The following is a 15,193-nucleotide window of genomic DNA, read 5'->3' as shown; positions in this document are numbered from 1 at the left end:
TAGAGCAAAAATAAAGGGTATAGAAACTAAAAAACAATACAGTAGATCAATGAAACCAGGAGCTGGTTCTCTGAAAAGATCAACAAAATGATAAACCTCTAGCAAAACTCATCAAAAAGAGAGAGAATCCAAATAAACAAAATAAAAAATGAAAGAGGAGAAATAACAACCAACACCACAGAAATACAAACAGAATATGATGAAAACCTATATGACAACAAATCAGACAGGGTAGAAGGAATGCATAAATTCCTAGAAACATATAACCTCCCACAACTAAAGCAGGAAGAAATAGAACATTTAAACAGACCAATTACCAGCAATGAAATCGAATCAGTAAGAAAAAACAAACAAACAAACTCCCAGTGAACAAAAGACTGGGACCAGACAGCTTCACCGGCAAATTCTACCAAACATTTTAGATACCTATTCTTCTCAAACTATTCCAAAAAATACAAGAGAAAGGAAAGCTTCCAAACTCATTCTATTAGGCCAGTATCACTCTGATACCAAAATTAGATAAAGACACACAAAAAAGAGAACTACAGTCCAATAGCTTTCATGTATAATAGATGCAAAAATACTCAAAATATTAGCAAACCAAATCCAGCAATACATTAAAAAAAAAAATCTGTGCCAGGGGCACCTGGGTGGCTCAGTTAGGTGTGTGACTCTTGATTTTGGCTCATGTCATGATCTCATGGTTTATGAGATTGAGCCCCAAAGTGGGCCTGCTTGGGATTCTCTCCCTCCCTCCCTCCCTCTCTCTCTCTGCCCCTTTCCCACTTGTGCTCTCCCTGTCTCATGCTTTCTTTCAAAATAAACATTTTAAAAACAATTATACACCATAATCAAGTGGGATTTATTCCTGAGATGCAAGGGTGGTTCAATATTTGCAAAACACATCAATAAGAGAAAGGTTAATAACCATATGATCATTTCAATAGATACAGAAAAAGCATTTGAAGAAGTACGACATCCATTCATGATAAAAACCCTCAACAAAATAGGGTTAGAGGGAATTTACCTCAACACAATAAGGGCCATATATGAAAAACCCACAGCCAACATCATACTCAGTGGGGAAAAAGAGTGTTTCCCCTAAAGTCAGGAGCAAGACAGGATGTCCACTCTCACCATTTTTATTGAACATAATACTGGAAGTCCTGGCCACAGTAATTACATAACACAAAGAAATAAAAAACATCGAAATTGATAATTAAGAAGTAAAATTCTTGCTATTTGCAAATGACATACTATATAGAGAAAACCCTAAAAACTCCCCCCAAAAAACTCCTAGAATGGATAAATGAATTCAGTGGAGTCACAGGATTCAAAATCAATGTGCAGGTATCTGTTGCATTTCTACACACTAATAATGAAGCAGCATGAAGTGAAATTAATAAAGCCCCATTTACAATTACATAAAAAATATAGAAATAAATCTCACCAGGGGTGCCTGGGTGGCTCAGTCGGTTAAGCGGCCGACTTCGGCTCAGGTCATGATCTCACGGTCCGTGAGTTTGAGCCCCGCGTCAGGCTCTGTGCTGACAGCTCAGAGCCTGGAGCCTGTTTCAGATTCTGTGTCTCCCTCTCTCTGACCCTCCCCCATTCATGCTCTGTCTCTCTCTGTCTCAAAAATAAATGTTAAAAAAAAAAAAAAGAAAGAAATCTCACCAAAGAGGTGAAAGACCTATACTCTGAAAACTCAAAAACATTGATGAAATTCAAGGTGATGCAAAGGAATGAAAAGACATTCCATGCTCATGTATTAAAACAAGTATTGTTAATGTCTATACTACCCAAAGAAATCTACATGTAATCCCTATCAAAATACCAATACCATTTTTCACAGAGCTAGAACAAACAATCCTAACATTTGTATGGAAGCACAAAAGACCTTGGATGGCTGAAGCAACCTTAAAAAAGAAAAGCAAAGCTGGAGGCATCACAATTCCATGTTTCAAGGTAAATTACAAAGTGGTAGTAATTAAAACCATATGGTACTGGCATAAAAATAGACATATAGATGAATGGAACAGAAACCCAGAAATACACCCACAATTATATGGTCAATTAATCTTCGATGAAGGAGGAATGAATATACAATCAGAAAAGGACTGTCTTTTCAACAAATGGGTGTTGGGAAAACTGGAAAGCAACATGCAGAAGATTGAAACTGGACTACTTTCTTTCACAGTACACAAAAATAATCTCAAAATGGATTAAAGACCTAAATGTGAGACCTGAAACCATAAAAGTCCCTGAAGATACCATAGGCAGTAATCTCTCTGATGTTGGCCATAGCAACATTTTTCTAGGTATGTCTCCTGAGGCAAGGGAAATAAAAGCAAAAATAACCTATTGGGACTACATCAAAATAAAGTCTCTGGACAGTGAAGGAAATAAACAACAAAAGTAAAAGGCAACCTACTTAATGGGAGAAGATATTTGCAAATGACATATCTGATAAAGAGTTAATATCCAAAATATATAAAGAATACAACTCAATACACCCAAAATAAGCCATTTAAAAAAATGGGCAGAAGACATGAACAGACATTCCTCCAAAGAAATAATAGAGATGGCCAATCAACAAATGAAAAGATGCTGATTACCACTCATCATCAGGGAAATGAAAATCGAATCTACAATGAGAGATCATCTGATACCAATCAGAAAGGCTAAAATAAAAAATACAAGAAACAACAAGCGTTGATGAGGATGTGGAGAAAAAGATACCCTTGCGCACTGTTGGTGGGAATGCAAACTGGTGCAGCCACTCTGGAAAACAGGATGGAGGTTCCTCAAAAAATTAAAAATAGAACTACCCTATGATCCACTGATCACACTACCGGTATTTACTCCCAAAATACAAAAACACTAATTCAAAGAGATATATGCATTCCTATGATTATTGTAGCATTATTTATAGTAGCTAAACTATGGAAGCAGCCCAAGTGTCCATCAATGGATGTCCATGAATGGGTAAAAATGTGGTGTGTGTGTGTGTGTGTGTGTGTGTGTGTGTGTGTAGCAGAATATTATTGAGCCATAAAAAGAATAAAAGCTTGCCATTTGCAATGACCTGGATGGAGCTAGAGAGTATGATGCTAAGTGAAATAAGTCAGTCAGAGAAAGACAAAAACCATATAATTTCACTCCTAAGTGGAATTTAAGAAACAAAACAAATGAAAAAAGAAGAATAAGAGACAAACCATAAAACAGAGTCTCCACTATAGAGAACAAACTGATGGTTATCAGGGGGTGATGATGGGTTATCAGGGGGTTATCAGGGGGTGATGATGGATGAAATAAGCAAAGAGGACTAGAAGTACACCTATGATGAGTTCTGAGTAACATATAGAATTATTGAATCACTATACTGTGCACCTGAAACTAATACTATGTTAATGATACCGGAATTAAAAAAAAAAAAAAAAGGAAACAATAGGACCTCACTTTTCTACAGCAACACTAACTACTAGAAAAGAATGAATTTCATCTTTCAGTTTCTAAAGAGAAACTTTCCAACCTAGAATTTATATATAAATATATACTCTATAAGAACAAATAACAACATAGGAAAAGAGTTACAAAGATAGTTCAGGTTATTCACTGAAAGTGCACATAGAACGCTTAATATAGGGACTATTATACTCAACTTCGTCATTCTGCAATCGTAACTAAAACAGTTATAGTGATTTTACATATCAATATTTATATGTTCACTTGGAATGAACACTTATCCAAGTTTTTAATGTGGTAAGAAGTTGGATTATTTTATCCAAGCTCATTCAGATAGGCATTCATGCTCCTTGCAGGGGATAAGGTGTATCTACGATGCTTCCATGTTTTATTTTAATAACACCCACCACAGGGAAACCAGCCTCAGAGAGGGAATATTGACAGGAAAGGAAGAGGAGATTTGTCAGGTAGTTTCTTGACAAATAATTCCAGTGGGGCTTATTTTACAATCTAAATTCTGGCTAAAAATAAGCACTGTAAATTTTACTTTTTTTTTCTTTTATAGAGAAGAGACAGCTTTTCTATTTTAATGTCTATTATTTTTGAGAGAGAGAGACAGAGACAGAGAGTAAGCAGGGTAGGGGCAGAGAGAGAGGGAGACACAGAATCTGAAGTAGGCTCCAGGCTCTGAGCTGTCAGCACAGAGCCCGACATGGGACTCGAACTCACAAACTATGAAATCATGACCTGAGCTGGAGTCAGCCGCTTAACTGACTGAGCCACCCAGGGGCCCCAAATTTTACTTTTTGACCTTGATTAATAATTGAATTATAAATTTTTTTCAAGCTTGATTAAAAATTAACTTGAATACTGTTAGAAAAGTAAATGAAGGCTTACAATTTGCTCAGATTTTTATATATTTTTAGCTTGTGGTTGACAATCTACACACGTTGCAGTGTGGTCCCACTATGTGTGGCCATTCTGCTGCTGGTACCCCCTGAGAGTCCTGCACCTGAAATGGTCCACATCTCTTGGTAACCTGCTCAGATAATGTGGCAACGTCAATTGCTCCAAAAGCATCTAGCCATTCATTCCCTATTTCCATTCTTATTTTGTTTACGGACTGGCATCAGCCCACAGACCACTCTTTGAGTTGGGCTGGTATGGAAGACTTCTAAGGTAAAAGGCACCTTTTCATTAAATTTCCCATTGCTAAGTGAGGACATTTTAAATATTTGATATGGTTAGTTTTGCTCTTAGCAAATCGCTCTCATGGTATGGAGGAGCAGGAAGAAGGCAGACACCAAAGCTGGGCTATACCTTTTGGCCAGCCGTCCAGAGTGGGGAGAAGGTGATGACTTGGAATGGCCCCAGGAGTTTCCCTTCTCCCTCAGAGCCACACCCTCTCTACCATTTTTCACTGGAATACAAGTTCTGTAGTGAAAAGACTCCCTCACATTGTTGATTTCCACCCTCAACAGCCCTTCACCCCATGCCTGACCCAAACCTACCTGGTCCTTAGGACCCTCTCAGAAATAGGCTGTCATTCCCCACTCTCCACATTCCTGAGGGCCCTGGACCTCCTTGCTCTCTACTACTTCCTTTGGATTGTTCTTTTCCCATTACCTTTTTTTAGAACCACTGCCATGTTGAAGTCCATGCTTCCTGACCCTCAACCTCCCTCCCCACAAGGCTGTCCTTGACCATCTTCCTGGAAATTCCCCCTCATTGTTTGAGGGTGTAACACTGAGCTCATAGTCTTTTTCTCCAGTTTATGTCTTGCTGTCAGCCTGGGTGGCTTCAACCACCATGGGGATGGCCCTTTTGGCTCTGGGCCTTCAATTCCTATACTTCGTCATCTCCACTGGCCTCATCATGACTCCATTTTTGATGTGTTCTTGGACCTTAAAGAAGAATCTAGGCTCCTGGCTCCTCTGCCCCTTTAATTTGCCACCCACCCTTCATTTTGTTACTTTTCTTTCTATCCAGTCTTCTAGACTGTGCCCCATCATTCCAAAACAAAGTTCCTAAGTGAAAACCCCAATTCTGGATCATTCGACTCTTCACCTTTTTTTCCTGATCAGACTGCTGGCTTCTGGTAGAGAAAATAAACCATGAGCATGGATGCCAAATTATTATCTCCCACCCCCGCTGGGCCTTCCAAGTAGCTAGGCAATTCTACATTTCCCTTGTCACTATCTCTCTCATTCTCTTTAGGTGCTATTTCTGCCCTTCTCCCCTCCTCACTTTCTACTCTACCTCTACCTCACTCTCAACAAATAAAATTTCCTCTGTCTTACACATGAAAAGATGCTCAACGTCTCACTCATCAGGAAAGACCAATCAAAACCACACTGAGATACAACCTCACACCAGTCAGAGTGGCTAAAATTAACTCAGGAAACAACAGATGCTGGGAGGATGTGGAGAAATGGGAACCCTCTTGCACTGTTGGTGGGAATGCAAACTGGTGCAGCCACTTTGGAAAACAGTGTGGAGGTTCCTCAAAAAATTAAAAATAGAACCCCCCAAAATAAAAATATGACCCAGCAATAGCACTTCTAAGAAAAGGATACAGAGGTGCTGATTCATAAGGCCACGTGCACCCCAATGTTTATAGCAGTGCTTTCAACGATAGCCAAATTATGGAAAGATCCTAAACGTTCATCTACTGATGAATGGATAAAGATGTTGTTTATGTATACGACGGAATACTTCTTGGCAATGAGAAAGAATGAAATTCTGCCATTTGCAGCAACGTGGATGAAACTAGAAGGTATTATGTTGAACGAAATAAGTCAGAGAAAGACCAATACAATAGGTTTTCACTCATACATGGGTCTTGAGAAACTAACAGAAGACCATGGGGGAAGGGAAGGGGAAAAATAGTTACAAACAGAAGGAGGGAGGCAAACCATAAGATACTCTTAAATACAGAGAACAAACTGAAGGTTGACTGGGGGGTGTGGGGGAGAGGGGAAAATGGGTGATGGGCACTGAGGAGGGCACTTGTTGGGATGAGCACTGACTGTTCCATGTAAGCAATGAACCACGGGAATCTACCCCCAAAACCATACTTTACACACTGTATGTTAGACAATTTGACAATAAATTATAGTTCAAAAAATTCCTCTGTCATAGAGAAAATTCATCACACAGGAATGGTCTCGATTTTCTGTGACCAAACCTGTAAAATTGCTGCAGGCACACTCCTTGTTTTTGCTCTCCTTCTGTTATAAAGGAGGGTGGGTTCTTCTGGACTCTGGCCCATGTCTCCACCAATTCAATGGATCTCAGCCCCTACCTCCTTTTCCTGGGACCTTGTTTCATCCATTATATCCTCACTCACCTGTATTTTAAAATCCTTCTTTATGAAGAATTTCAAACTTAGAGCTAAGAGTTATATAACAAACAGTATGTTCTTACCATCTGCGTCAGTCAAGGCTCTTAGTTACAAACAAGAGAAACCTGCCATAGATGGTTTAAAGAGAAAAGAGGCTAAGCAAGGAATAATAGGAAGATTACAGAATCTCCTAAGGACAGAGAACCTGGGCTGGAAGCTATGGAGGTAGGAACATTTCCAAATCATGCTACTGGCCCACTCCAGGAGAGCCACTGTAGTCCAGACTACTGATGGTGTATATGATTGATGAGGCCAGCTTCACAAGCTCATGCCCCAGCCGCAGAAAGAGGCTGGGGGAAAAAAGTTTTGGCTCCTCCTTGGGGGATGTAGAGAATTCCCAAACAGAGGAGGGATGTTCAAAGGTGCTGAATAGACCAAAAGAATGTTGAATAGCCCCCACAGTCCACCCCTTGGCTGTCCACCCCCTCTTCTTCCTTTTACTTCAAACCAAACACCTCATCAGCAACAACACTTCCATTAGCACAGTACAACTGTCCCTCTCGCAAATAGTAAATGCATGGCCTTCTCTAAAGAGAAGTGTAGGACCTATAGGGTATGTGCAGACCTGATCTTCCATCGTGACCCTGTCCTGAGACACTGGGCCTGTGGATGCATCGCAATGTTAGCCATTCAACACATCCTATATGAAAGAATAAAGTCAACGTGTCAGTTGTTAAGCTATTGTTTCTCAGCTCCTAACTCACCATTTTATACATGAATGGGGCTAAGGATGGGACTCTGCAAACCATTTCCACACCAAGTGCTACTGACAGGAGCTTCACTGTGAGGCTTGTCACTTCCTGTTTGTGCACCTTTCCCATAAGTTTCAACTAGCAACACTTCTTCTCCCTGGAAGAAGCAGCTGGTTCCAGTTAAGTCTTTTCCCTCATTCCCAGAACCTTCCCCAAAACTTCATCTCGCTCGTGCTCTCACTCACACACTCACACACTCACACACTCACACACTCACACACTCACACACTCACACACTCACACACTCACACACTCACACACTCACACACTCACACACTGCTCTGTGATCACAGCCAGGTAGCGCTCTCTCCTCTGAGGTCTGGGCTCCACTTCCTCAATACCACGCCGAGCTTCTACATTTAATGAATCCCAACTTCTTCCCTTTGTTCCCCCAGTCCTGCAGAGGTGGGGCTCTTCTTCCCGTTAATGCTACTATGTCATCCCAGGTTTCCTTTGCTTTTTCAGTCTTCAACACCTGTTCGATTCTCTACAGTCCATCTGTTGAAAAAGCCAGTGTGGTAGTCCTGGTTTCTGGTTGGCAATTAGGACTTCCTTCCTCCTACACCACCTACTTCATGTTTCTTTTGTCCTCAGCTGGGCAGAATTCTTTACTCAGTGAAAATAGTGCAAGTTTTCACCTGGGGAAGATCTGAACCATCCCCGGTGGCTATGCCTGTTTGGTTGGCAGGGAATGTGGGCAGCTTGGTGAATAAAAGAAATGATGATTATCAACTACATCCTCACGATCTGTTCAGAAACAAGGACTTTAGTATTATAAATGAACCAAAGTCTATCTGCCTGATGTGCAGAGACAATTACACGAAAACATCAAGCATGTAGAAAGACAAAGGTTTATTGGAGACACAGCCAAAGGAGCTAAGAGGGCAAGCCTCAAATCCACCTTCCTGAGGAAGTCAGGGATGGCAAATGAAAAAAGTCTGGGTCAACAGTTGCATCTGTGCTCATTGGTCGGCAGCGGAGATTAGTACTGTTATGGTTACTGGTTTCCATCCCCACTGTCTTTTGGTCACTTCTTATTCTTGAGGAAATTGGGACAATGACCATTCTAGTAACAACTTGCCATAGTGAAGATCAGAGTTAGAGGGATAAAAACTTTCTGCACTCATTAGAAATACTCTTCAGTTCCAGGTGGAAACCCAACATTCTGTATTATCAAGATTTTTGTTCTTTATTTCTCCTTTAGGCAAACAGTCTGATTTCTGGGGTCATTGACCATGGACAGGTGCTGATGGGTCCCCACTGCATCCCCCAGCTCTTCGTTATCCTTAATCCATAAAACTGCTTGTGTTACGAACAGTTCAAGGTCTGGATTTTCTAATGGCAGATACAGCAAATCTGAATATCTGGAATAAACTTGTTCCAGTATCTGTGTGCCTCTGGTGATCTTTGAGTGGTCAGTGCAGCAACAGGCATGAGGTTTGTCCAGGCATGGGCTGTTCTGGCAATTTTTCTCTGAAGTCTGTATCACATTGTCCAGGTTCAGTTTGGAGGGCTTTGGAGAAGGCAGTTTTAGTGCTCATTGACTCCAAGTGAAAAGGATGGGAGAAACTTGCAAATGGTAGTTTGAAGAGTCATACCCAGAATTCAGGAAATTGGGATCCAGTCCAATTGTATAGGTAAACAAACACTCAAGGACAGTTATCAGAAGTAGACTCTAAAACCACCCTCATTCCCAAAGACAGATTACTTTGTAAAATTAGTCTAATTTTAATAAACTTGGCTTTTTTACATAAGCACAGCAAGAATAGTGATTGGCCATACAGGTTGTTGGTTTTTAATCGGTTTTGCAGGTACTTTTTCATAAGGAATTTCAGATTAAACTTTTAACAGCCTCTTGAGGCTAAGAAGCCAAGCCAAATACTTGACCTCAAGAAGACAGGTATCACAAGTGAGGTCTGGTGGCCTCTTCTTGAGGTCCCCCAAATATCCTGAGATTCCTGCACCTGCCAGAAAGTGGCCTTCTTTACTTACCTGGTAAGGCTACTGGGAACCCTATAAGCAAGATACCAGGCTTATTCTTTTCCAAGGGGCTTCATTGGCTCCATAAAGGCAACCTTATCACTTAAAACTGTCTGGTTGTATCAGTTTATGCACATCTCTCTCAAATATGGCATTCTAGTCAAAGTCATGCTAAAACCAGTGTTTCCAATTATGTCCTGACATAAGGAGACCAGACTCTTATTGAACTTATGCAAATAAATAATTGCCATGAGAAGATCATACTCACTAGACTTTCTAAATTCTGGGAGGGATCAAATAGGGAGAAAAAGAAATGTTCCGTATTTGTTTTCAAAGGAGTATTTTACCAGATTTCTGTAAGTCATAGCTTCAGATTTAGAAAAGCAAACGTTAGAGAACCAGCAAGGTGTCAAACAGAAGTCTGTTTGAATACAGCTTTTCCATTTGTTCCAGAAATTCTGGTTTTAGAATCTTTAGGTATCAGAGACCTCTGTCATTATGATGCAATTAACGAGGAGATTCTGTGACCACATTTCAATAATTAGAATAAGTGATGACATTATATAGGATGTATCAAAGCCTTAGGAATTCTATATAACTGCTCGAACAGTTCTAGCATTCACCCATAGAATATAACCTAAAAAGGTCTATTAGCCCTTACTTGGCAATGCTTCCCGTGTAATTTGACATACCAAACAAGTGTAATTAGTCAAGATGACTTCGTTTAGAAGTTGAATTTTGAGAAATCTGTCTGAAATACCAGGTGTTGAAACACATGCCTAAATAAGATTACAGATGACAAAGCTTAATACTCAATTATGTATTTAGCCGAGGTGGCAGTTAGGGATTCTAAAGCCAAATGCAGTGGGTTACGTAGTTGCTAACAGAACTTAGTTCTAGTTGTTCATTTATTCGTTCACTCATTTATTTATATAATCTCTACACCCAACGTGGAGCTCAAACTCAAGACCCCGAGTTTGATGCTCTGCCAACTGAGCCAGCCAGGTGCCCCTAAATCGTAGCTCTTTTAATTGAAGCTTTGTTTTTCTAGGCAGGTGAAAGAAAAACCTTTGTTTACAAGTTAGACCAATTATGTAAGAAGAGTGTCCTTTTAATAGATTGGTATACATCTTACACCAACATACATCTGATATTAAAACTTATTCATTCCAACAGGATGAATTTTTTTAAAAAAATGTGTGCAGTCCCACCTTTTCTCGCCCTATCTCCCATGTTGATATATTTACCAAGACAAGGACATCCAGAGGGCTGCATGGACCTGGGTTTTTGGAGCGGGTGCTGGGATGTGTGGACTAGAATCCCCGTCAGGAATCAAAGACCTTCAGCTGTAGGAATGCTGCCAATGAGCCTCAACTCTCAGAGGCCATCAGGGATTGCCCTGACTGAAGACAGCTGCCTTACCAAGGGCATGCCTTCTTCCCAGGTGGCCACATCCAATGACTGTCATAAAAATCCAACCCTTTCATCCCAATTTAGGAGGATTCTTTTAGACCTCTTCGGAGAATCAGTTGAGGGTTCTCTTGCTATCCTATCACTTCTCAACGTCTGCCTGATCACTCTCACGCTCCCTTCTGTTCCCCAGGTGGTGATCACTCCCTAATGAAATTTTTTGTTTTGTTTTGGTTGTTTGTTCGTTTTTGTTTTTGGTTTTGTTTTTTTTACACATACTAGCCTACATAATCTTAGTCCTGACCATGCACAGAATTCCTTTCCAAAGATTCCCTTCTCACAAAACTACTTTTTCCTTCTCCCAAACCTACAATTTTTTTTTTCAGATTTTGTCCTAACTTTTCCTTCTCAACAACCAGTCTCACTTTCCTTGCATACAGAGTTGTTCCCCCTCATTCAGTAGTCGTAATTATGTTAAATTATTTACATCTGTATTTCTTAGATTACTTCTAAAACTTCACAAGGCATTAGACAAAGTTCTAAGGGGCTTCCCCCCCTCTTTTCTGACAACTTTTGCAATGGAGATAACATAAACTTATTTGATTTTAAGTATGGACAGAATAAGTTTTAAATCTAATGTTGATAATTCTAAAGCCGTATCCATTTTAATTAAACCAACCTTAATTTAGCTTTCATAGCAAATATTTTCCCAGATCATATGAACTTTTAAGACTTTTGGATTAGTTTCTATCTTTGAATTAGAATGCCTAATTCTTACAAGTGCTTTTTTAAAACCAACTAAATAAAGCTCTTTTAATACCTTCCAGAGGTAGAGAAAATCTCTCACATTTACAACGTATATGGAGAAATACACAAAAAAGATGCAAACCAAATCTTGAAAACTCGATCTCCAAATACCTACCTTTTACAAAACAAGTTTAATTGTAAGATGGTATTATAATTTATGGATCCATTAATTTGTAATTTTCCTCCAGAGCCTAATGAATATTGTAGCCAAGCAGTGTTGAAAAAACAAACAAACAAACAAAAGACTACAATTTTGTAGAATACAGCCCAAAGGGTAGCATGTGGGGATAAATCGTCATTTCCCATTTTCCAGTTGGAAGACAGCTAGCTTTATTCAAAGATACCAGAAGCTGAAGCAACAACCAAACTGAATGAAGCCCAGAAGACCTCTACGAGCGTTGGTTCCTCCTCAAAAATTGGAGCATCACCAACTGAACCTATGGCTTCCTGGTTTCCAGTTCCTCCCTAAAAGCCAGCAACTGAATCAAAGGGCTCCTTAATCAGTTTTTTCTTAAGCAAGAAAAAGAGCCTAAAAAACCCAAACTCCCTACTTGGAGGCAGCTGAACGGGAGGGAGAAATGAATTTACCTGTCGTCAAACACAAAATACTTACCAAGAGACGTCTGTCCGTAGTGAAACCAAAAACCATTTTTGGCCAAAAGAGTTCAGTTAAGCACCAGCGATTGGTGGCTCCCAGTTGGGGTGGGGTCCTGGGCACGGTCCCCAGGACAGAGAGCCTAGGCAGCTGGCTGGACCAGTCACTGGACTTCAGTTACCAACTGGGGGCCGACAAGCTACGGCCAAAGAGCTCCTGACTGGGTCACCCAACTTGTAAATGAATCCAACTTCTCATACACAGCAAACACAGTCACGGAAACATGGAGGACGCCACAAGAAAGGATTTATTCCAGAGGCAGCCGAGCGAGGAGATAAGACCAAACTCAAATCTGCCTCCCCAAAGGAGGAGAGTCCGGGATATTTAAAGGCAAAGAAAAAGGTCTGGGTAAAGAGTTGCACCTGTGCTTGTTGGGCTGCCGCTTCGAGTAGTTTGGTTAACCCTTCGGTTACTGGTTTCTGTAGCTGCTTATAAACCCTAGTGTCTTTCTGTATAGAACCCGTAGGGTAGAAGAGGCGTACCAGTTGGCTGGCTGTTCCAGTAATGCTGGTGAGGGGTAACATGGCTCTGAGCAAGCTGGTGGCAGTGGCAGTCATAACAAGTGGGCAGCTTCTAAATACATTCTGGCTTTTTAATAAAGTATTTTTTAAGTTTATTTATTTTGAGAGAGAGAGAGGGAGCACAAGCGAGAGAGGGGCCAAGAGAGAGAGGGAGAGAGGGAATGCCAAGCAGGCTCTGTGCTGTCAGTGCAGAGCCCAATGTGGGGCTCGAACTCACGAACTGTGAGATCATGACCTGAGCTGAAATCAAGAGCCCGCTGCTTAGCTGGCTGAACCACCCAGGCGTTTTGAAGTGAAGCCAACAAGATTTGTTGATGTTTTCTTTCTTTCTTTTTTTTTTAATTAAACATTTTAAAATTTATTTTCAATGTGGCAAAGTATACTGAATATAAAATTTACTACTTGAGCTTCTTAACTGTACAGTTAGCTCTGTGGCATTAAGCACATTCACATTGTGGTAGAGCCATAAACACCGTCCCTTTTCATCTTTCCCAACTGAAAATCCTGTGTCTGTTAAACACTAATTCCCAATTCTCCACTCTACCCAGTCCCTAAAAACCACCATTATACTTTCTGTCTGTGCGACTTGGATTACTCGCATATGTGGAATCATACACTATTTGCCCTTTTGTGACTGGCTTATTTCACTTAGCATGACGTCTTCAATGTCAATCCATGTTGTAGCGTGTGTCAAAACCTCATTCCCTTTTAAGGCTGAATAATATTCCATTATATATAGATGTCACATTTTAAAACTATTTTTTATCAAATATAATTTATTGTCAAACTGGTTTCCATACAACACCCAGGGCTCCTCCCAACAGGTGCCCTCCTCGATGCCCCTCACCCACTTTCCCCTCTCCCCCACCCCCCATCCACTCTCAGTTTGTTCTCAGTCTTTAAGAGTCTCTTATGGTTTGCCTCTCTCTCTCTCTGTAACTTTTCCCCCCTTCCCCTCCCCCATGGTCTTCTGCTAAGTTTCTCAAATTCCACATGAGTGAAAACATATGATATCTATTTTTCTCTGCCTGACTTATTTCACTCAGCAGAATGCCCTCCAGTTCCATCCACGTTGCTGCAAACGGCCGGATTTCATTCTTTCTCATTGCCAAGTAGATTTGTCGATGTTTTCAATGAAAAGCGTGAAGGAAAGAGGAGTCACAGATTACTGCAGAGATTTTGGCCTGGGCACCTGGAGGGATGGGGTTGTCATCAACGGAGTTGGAGTCCAGGCAGTAGCTGGAGAAGGTTGGGGCAGGGGAAGGTCATCAGTCCAAGTTTGGATTTATTGAGATTGAGGTATCCATTAGGTGTCCAAGGGGAAACGCTGCCTAAATCTTTGCCTCTGGACCCGATTTGTCACCTCTGGCTAGAATGTGAAAGCCCGATGTTAGTGCCATGTCTCTGGTGCTTAGCTCTGTGTCCGGACCACGGTCATCTCAGTAAATAGCTTTTGAATGAAAGGGTGAAAAAATAAGTGAACAACTTCAGGGGTTTCCCACACAGACCAAAGTTTGTGCTATCCAGATTCCAATCCCACAATTCTTTTCCGGACAGTGGAAGAGAATAAGAATTTAAATCTGCATGCTGTGTCTAGTGTTCCTTGGAAACCCATTTTATGAGCTCATTAATTATAGATGAAATCTTTCTCCTTTGAAGTGGAGAAGTCCCTCAGAGAGACAGGAGCCTTCCCCTCTGCCGACAGCCTGAATTCAGCTGGAGGCTGGGTCAGATCGAAGATGGGGCTTCAGCTCTGGTAGGGATGAGATGGCTGAAGTATGTGGCATGGTTGCCCCACTTCACTTCTCCCTTTAAATGTGGGTATGTTTTTTGTGTCGTGTCTTCTCTCAGAACACCTGACTGGACTCCAGATCACCTTCTCTTGGGACTTCCCTCCGTTCAAGTGCAAGTCCAAGTCATTATGGACCCTCCAACCGGGCGTTCCTGATGGGGACCACAGCCAGATCCAACCCTTCCCTGGGGTCCAGCCCAGAACAGGAGTTCATTCGGATACTGCGTATACTCACTCTAATTCAGCCACAGTTAGAACTCCTGTGTAGGTCTGACTCTGCCATGAGCTGCCTGTCCTGCACCCTGGTGCCACTTCCTTCGAGGAGACTTCCTTGACCCCCAGTTTGGGCTTATGAGTCCTCGTTATGCAAGGAAGACACAGAAGGCGAAGGTGAAGAGAACAAAT

Source organism: Panthera tigris, chromosome C2 (genome assembly GCF_018350195.1).
Source record: "Panthera tigris isolate Pti1 chromosome C2, P.tigris_Pti1_mat1.1, whole genome shotgun sequence".
In the NCBI taxonomy this organism is placed as follows: domain Eukaryota; kingdom Metazoa; phylum Chordata; class Mammalia; order Carnivora; family Felidae; genus Panthera; species Panthera tigris.
Note: the sequence above shows the minus strand (reverse complement) of the source record.